The sequence below is a fragment of the Brassica oleracea genome, chromosome C5 (genome assembly GCF_000695525.1).
Source record: "Brassica oleracea var. oleracea cultivar TO1000 chromosome C5, BOL, whole genome shotgun sequence".
Classification (NCBI taxonomy): domain Eukaryota; kingdom Viridiplantae; phylum Streptophyta; class Magnoliopsida; order Brassicales; family Brassicaceae; genus Brassica; species Brassica oleracea.
In genome coordinates, this window is record NC_027752.1 from 747,947 (window position 1) to 755,036 (window position 7,090).

At 29.8% G+C, this 7,090-nt stretch overlaps 1 long non-coding RNA gene across 1 annotated transcript; it reads left to right on the top strand.

Moving 5' to 3' along the window:
* Positions 1–264: 264 nt before the first annotated feature.
* On the top strand, positions 265–2,325 carry LOC106295689. Its single transcript, XR_001261036.1, has 3 exons — positions 265–1,003; positions 1,284–1,677; positions 1,971–2,325. It is a non-coding gene; the product is annotated as an uncharacterized LOC106295689 (long non-coding RNA).
* The last annotated feature ends 4,765 nt before the right edge of the window (positions 2,326–7,090 follow it).

Here is a 7,090-nt window from a genome sequence, read left to right on the forward strand (position 1 = left end):
TGTGAATTTGTAGGTGCGAAGACCCAATTACACTTTTGAATTTTGATATATATATATTTGGGGTGAATTTTGAAATCTCGATATTGTAAAAATTAATTCGTAGTTTAAGGCACCAAGTTACCGTTAGAGCAAATTAAAAAAAAAAAAAAGAGAGAAAATAATAGAATTTAATTCATGACCGTTGGAGACAAGAAGATCAAATCTCCAGCCTCACCTATAAATAAAGACCTCCTCTCTTACAGAACCTTACACTTGTCTTCTTACTCTCTTACAGAACCTTATGTTTTTTCTTTCTTAAATATATTATATTAATTCTTACCTAAATTAGGGGATTCGGAAAACAGAGATCAACAACGAAACTAATCTAAGCTAGCCAAGAAGAAAAGGTTGAGAGGGTGATACGACTAGGGGAACGAAGCCCCCTCCTCCGGTGAACACCGACAGCGTCGTAGTCGGACTCCGGGACTTCACAGGCGGAGGTGTCCAAGCCCAGCACAGATCCGTCACCGTTATCTTCAGTCCGCCATCATGCTGTTCACTGGTCCGAACCACCGCGAATCTTCCCGTCCATCATCACGGTTTGAGAGGAGGGCGGCTCAGATGAAGAAGAAACAATGGAAACCATACAAACTCTCCGCCGTCGCCAACCCACCGCGAATCTTCCCGTCCAGCATCACGCTTGCTCTGATCGTTCTTCACGCGGTTTATCAGGTCTTCTCTTTTCTTATTATACAAACTTTGTTTTTCTTTCTGCCAAACATGTTTCTCTGTTTTGAATTGAAATATTTTTTTTTAAAAAAACATGTTTTTAGGTAAATTTTGTATAACTTGATTGATCAATGGAGAGTTAAGTGTGAATTTGTGACAACATTTGAACAGAACACCCAATCTTTGTATCGTTAGAGGTTGTAAATGTTTATTTGGTTTCACACTTATGATCACTAAATTCTTCTAATCAATCTAGAAACTATAAAATTTTCTTTTTTAAAAATACGTTTTCAAGGTTTTGGGGAAATTTTTTATAGAGCTTCATTGATCATGGAAAGTTAGTGTAAATTTGTGAAATAAATAGAGCGGGCTATCCTATCACTATATATGATGGTTAGAGGTATTATCCTTTCTCCAGTCATTGTGATTGTAAGCTGGTAGTATCCCTTTATTTGGCTTAACACTTATGATCACAAATTTTTTTCATAATTGATTAAAGCTATTATAAAAAGTTTCCATTGTTTTCAGTTCTTTCTTTTATTTGCCTTTTCCTTTTTTAAAAATAAGTTTTCAAGGTTTTGGGGAAATTTTTTATAGAGCTTCATTGATCATGGAAAGTTAGTGTAAATTTGTGAAATAAATAGAGTGGGCTATCCTCCTATCACTATATATGATGGTTAGAGGTATTATCCTTTCTCCAGTCATTGTGTTTGTAAGCTGGTAGTATCCCTTTATTTGGTTTAACACTTATGATCACTAATTTTTTCATAATTGATTAAAGTTATTATAAAAAGTTTCCCTTGTTTTCAGTTCTTTCTTTGATTTCTTTCTTTTATATTTTGTTGCCTTTTGTTTGTTCCATATGATCGACTTGTCGTTTTGTTGTTTCAGGATTCCGGTGGATGCTTGCTTTGATTGATGATGATGGCTGTTTTGGTGTTTGGTCCTTCTCTGTTGGCGGTTTGTCAGGTCTTCTATCTTTTTTCCCTTGTTTCCTTCCTTTATCTTGTTTGTGTTTCAAAAGCTTGTGGTTGTTGAGTCTCTGTTGATCTGTGAGAGAATGTTGATTGATCGTATTAGATTTATTAAGTTATGTCAAGGATCGGTTGTGTTTATGGTTATACGTCCTCTGCATTCAAGTTCCAGAAACTAGTGTTAGTCTTGTTCTCGTTGTTGGTTTGTGTCATTTCTGATTGTTGTTTACTGGTCACGTTCGTCATTTGCTTTTGGAGCTCATTTTGATATTTGATTTTACAATTCAGCATAGCCTAATTGACTTAGAAAAAGAAGCTGTAATTGGAACTTGAAGAAAGGTATAGGAGGAGAGAGGTCCATTGAAGATTAAAACCAAGCAAGTGTTGAAAGCTTCTGGTGGCAAGAGAAGGTTTCAAGCTGAGTTGTTTGTTATCATCATCTTCTTGAGCGATTGGGAAAACAGAGAGAGAGAGATTAGAGAGTATAGAGGAACTGATTGAGTTGTAATTTGTGGTGAGGGAAATGTCTTTTGTACAAGTTGTAACCTTGCACATTTCCACACCAGAAACGTTATGAGTTGTTTCTGGAGTGTTGAAGCCTAAGGGAGTGAGGTTTCACCTGAAATGGATATAACTCATTCATGTATTGTCACCATTGTTTTTGATGATAAGGATTTTTCAAAAGTCTCAGTCAAATCTCGACCTTTTTTTTTTGCCAAAGAGGAAAAAGCTTGTACATTTTGCCACTTGTAAAAAACGACTAAACACTGACATAAACTTAGGCTTCTTGTCTAACTGAAAGGGCGTTGTTATTACAACAACATAGTGCAAGACTCTAACCAAAGGACAAGATTCTTAAACCCTTTCGTGGGGCTCTACGTTATCTTACTTGTTTCTTCATACGGCAAAAACTCGCTTGACTTGAACTCGTTCAACAACTCCTGTAAACGGCCAAAGACAATAAAATGTTTATTGATGACATTGAGTGTTATGTTGCTTTGAACATAAAGAGTTTTTTTGTTTGTTTGATTTAAGTCTTAAAGAGTGATTGTACTCTCTACTCATTCACCTTTTGGGCAGGAAAGCAGTGCGTTTTTTATTTTCTTGAACCACGGATAGCGACCTTTCTTCTGGCCCATGTTCAATTTATACTTTACCCAAACGGACGGCCGAAGACAAATAAGCAATGTTTCAGTAACGTTTGACTGATAACATGAGTGTTATATGTTGCTTTGAACATAAAGAGCTTTTGTTCGTTGGCTTTAGTATTAATTTAAAAAAAAATCGTAACAGTCCCTAGATTGGTGGAGTAATTAACCACTATAAAATCACTGTTTTCTATAAAAACGGAGACAACAAAGTTTCTAATCTTCTTTGACCTACATCATATGTTAGTAAAATATACAACTATGCATTAAAATAGTATTTTTATTTTTTTTTAATTCTTCTCAAAATCTATGGGTTATATACTGAATCCTATGATCTTTAGTGTTGTTTTAAAATTTCTAAACGCATTTTACATTTGTATTAATGTGTATTAAACTCTCTTTCATTATACACGGGCATCGTTTTAATGTTTTGTCAATTAATTTAGTAAAATTTCATAATACTCCCTAAATTGGTGGACTAACTACTATAAAATCGCTATTTTCTAGAAAAACAGAGACAATAAAGATTTCTCTTTGGCTTTCACCATATGTTAGTAAAAAATACAACTATGCATAAAACAATATTTTAATTTTTTTTGAATTCTTCTCAAAATCTATGTGTTATAACCCCCTAAATATTTAGTTTTTCGGTAAATGCTCTATATACTGAAGCCTATAATCTTTAGTGTTGTTTTAAAATTTCTAAACACATTCTACATTTGTATTAATGTACATTAAACTCTCTTTCATTGTACATGGGCATCGTTTTATTTTTTGTCAATTTATTTAGTTAAATTTCATAATACTCCCTAAATTGGTGGATTAACCACTATAAAATCGCTATTTTCTAGAAAAACAGAGACAATAAAGATTTCTCTTTGGCTTTCACCATATGTTAGTAAAAAATACAACTATGCATAAAACAATATTTTAATTTTTTTTGAATTCTTCTCAAAATCTATGTGTTATAACCCCCTAAATATTTAGTTTGAATTTTTCGGTAAATGCTCTATGTACTGAAGCCTATGATCTTTAGTATTGTTTTTAAAATTTCTAAACACATTATACATTTGTATTAATTTATATTAAACTCTCTTTCATTGTACATGAGTATCGTTTTATTTTTTGTCAATTAATTTAGTAAAATTTCATAATATTCCCTAAATTGGTGGACTAACTACTATAAAATCGCTATTTTCTAGAAAAACAGAGACAATAAAGATTTCTCTTTGGCTTTCACCATATGTTAGTAAAAAATACAACTATGCATAAAACAATATTTTAATTTTTTTTGAATTCTTCTCAAAATCTATGTGTTATAACCCCCTAAATATTTAGTTTTTCGGTAAATGCTCTATATACTGAAGCCTATGATCTTTAGTGTTGTTTTTGAAATTTCTAAACACATTCTACATTTGTATTAATTTATATTAAACTCTCTTTCATGGTACATTGGAATCGTTTTAATTTTTTGTTAATTAATTTAGTAAAACTTCATAATACTCCCTAAATTGGTGGACTAACCACTATAAAATCGCTATTTTCTAGAGATACGGAGACAACAAAAGTTTTAAACCTCTTTGACAATCATCATATATTAGTGAATGATGCAACTATGCATTAAAACAATATTTTCATATTTTTGAATTTTTCTCAAAATCTATGTGCTAACCCCTACAAAAATATTTAATTTTTCGGTAAATGCTCTATATATTGAAGTCTATGATCTTTAGTGTTGTTTTAAAATTTCTAAACAAATTCTACATTCTACATTTGTATTAATGTATATAAAAGTCTCTTTCATTGTACAGGAGCATCATTTTAATTTTTTGTCAATTAATTTAGTAAAATTTCATCATACTTCCTAAATTGGTAGACTAACAACTATAAAATAGCTATTTTGTAGAGAAACGGAGACAAAAAAAGTTTCAAACCTCTTTGACCTTCATTATATGTTAAGGAAGGCTTCAGCTATGCATTAAAACAATATTTTTTTATTTTTTTGAATTTTTCTCAAAATCTATGTGTTAACCGCTAAGAAAATATTGAATTTTTCGGTAAATGCTCTATATACTGAAGTCTATGATCTTTAGTGTTGTTTTTGAAATTTCTAAACACATTCTACATTTGTATTAATTTATATTAAACTCTCTTTCATGGTACATTGGAATCGTTTTAATTTTTTGTTAATTAATTTAGTAAAACTTCATAATACTCCCTAAATTGGTGGACTAACCACTACAAAATCGTAATTTTCTATTAAAACGGAGACAACAAAAGTTCCAAGCCTCTTTGACCTACATCATATGTTAGTGAAGGATGCAACTATGTATTAAAACAATATTTTGCATATTTTTGGATTTTTTTTCAAAATCTATGTGTAACCCCCCTACGAAAATATTGAATTTTTCGGTAAATGCTCTATATACTGAATCCAATGATCTTTAGTATTGTTTTTAAATTTCTAAACACATTCTACATTTGTATTAATGTATACTAAACTGTCTTTCATTGTACATGAGCATCATTTTAATTTTTTGACAATTAAGTTAGTAAAACTTCATCATACTCCCAAAATTGGTGGACTAACCACTATAAAATCGCTATTTTTTAGAGAAACGGAGACAACAAAAGTTTCAAACCTCTTTGACAATCATCATATATTAGTGAATGATGCAACTATGCATTAAAACAATATTTTCATATTTTTGATTTTTTTCTCAAAATCTATGTGTTAACCCCTATAAAAATATTTAATTTTTCGGTAAATGCTCTATATATTAAAGTCTATGATCTTTACTATTGTTTTAAAATTTCTAAACACATTCTACATTCTACATTTGTATTAATGTATATAAAAGTCTCTTTCATTGTACATGGCCATCATTTTAATTTTTTTGTCAATTAATTTAGTAAAATTTCATCATATTCCCTAAATTGGTGTACTAACCACTATAAAATAGCTATTTTGTAGAGAAACGAAGACAATAAAAGTTTCAAACCTCTTTGACCTTCATTATATGTTAGTGAAAGATTCAACTATGCATTAAAACAATATTTTTTTTTATATTTTTTAATTTTTCTCAAAATCGATGTGTTAACCGCTAAGAAAATAATGCTCTATATACTGAAGTCTATGATCTTTAGCGTTGTTTTAAAATTTCTAAACACATTCTACATTTGTATTAATGTATATTAAACTCTATTTCATTGTACATGAACATCGTTTTAATTTTTTGTCACTTAATTTAATAAAGCTTTATAATACTCCCTAAATTGGTGGACTAACCACTATAAAATCGCTATTTTCTAGAGAAACGGAGACAACAAAGGTTTCAAACCTCTTTGACTTCCGTCATATGTTAGTGAATGATGCAACTAAGCATTAAAACAATATTTTCATATTTATGAATTTTTATCAAAATCTATGTGTTAATCCCTACGAAAATAATTAGTTTTTCGGTAAATGCTATATATACTGAAGCTTATTATCTTTAGTGTTGTTTTAAAATTTCTAAATACATTCTACATCTGTATTAATGTATATTAAAACCCTCTTTCATGGTATATGGGAATCGTTTTAATTTTTTGTCAATTAATTTTGTAAAACTTCATAATACTCCTTAAATTGGTGGACTAACCACTATAAAATCGTTATTTTCTAACAAAACGGAGATAACAAAGGTTCCAAACCTCTTTGACATTCATCATAGTTAGTGAATAATGAAACTATGCATTAAAACTGTGTTTTCATATTTTATAATTTTTTTTCAAAATTTATGTGTTAACCCCTACGAAAATATTTAGTTTTTTCCGTAAATGTTCTATATACTGAAGTCTATTATCTTTAGTGCTGTTTTAAAATTTCTAAACACATTCTACATTTGTATTAATGTATATTAAACTCTATTTCATGGTACATAGGAACCGTTTTAATATTTTGTTAATTAATTTAGTAAAACTTCATAATACTCCTTAAATTGTTGAACTAACCACTATAAAATTGCTATTTTCTATAAAAACGGAGACATCAAAGGTCCCAAACCTCTTTGACCTTCATCATATGTTAGTGTATGATGCAACTATGCATTAAAACATTATTTTCATATTTTTGAATTTTTCTCAAAATCTATGTGTTAACCCCTACGAAAATATTTAGTTGTTCAGTAAATGCTCTATATACTAAAGTCTATGATCTTTAGTGTTGTTTTAAAATTTATAAACATATTCTACATTTGTATTAATGTATATTAAAGTCTC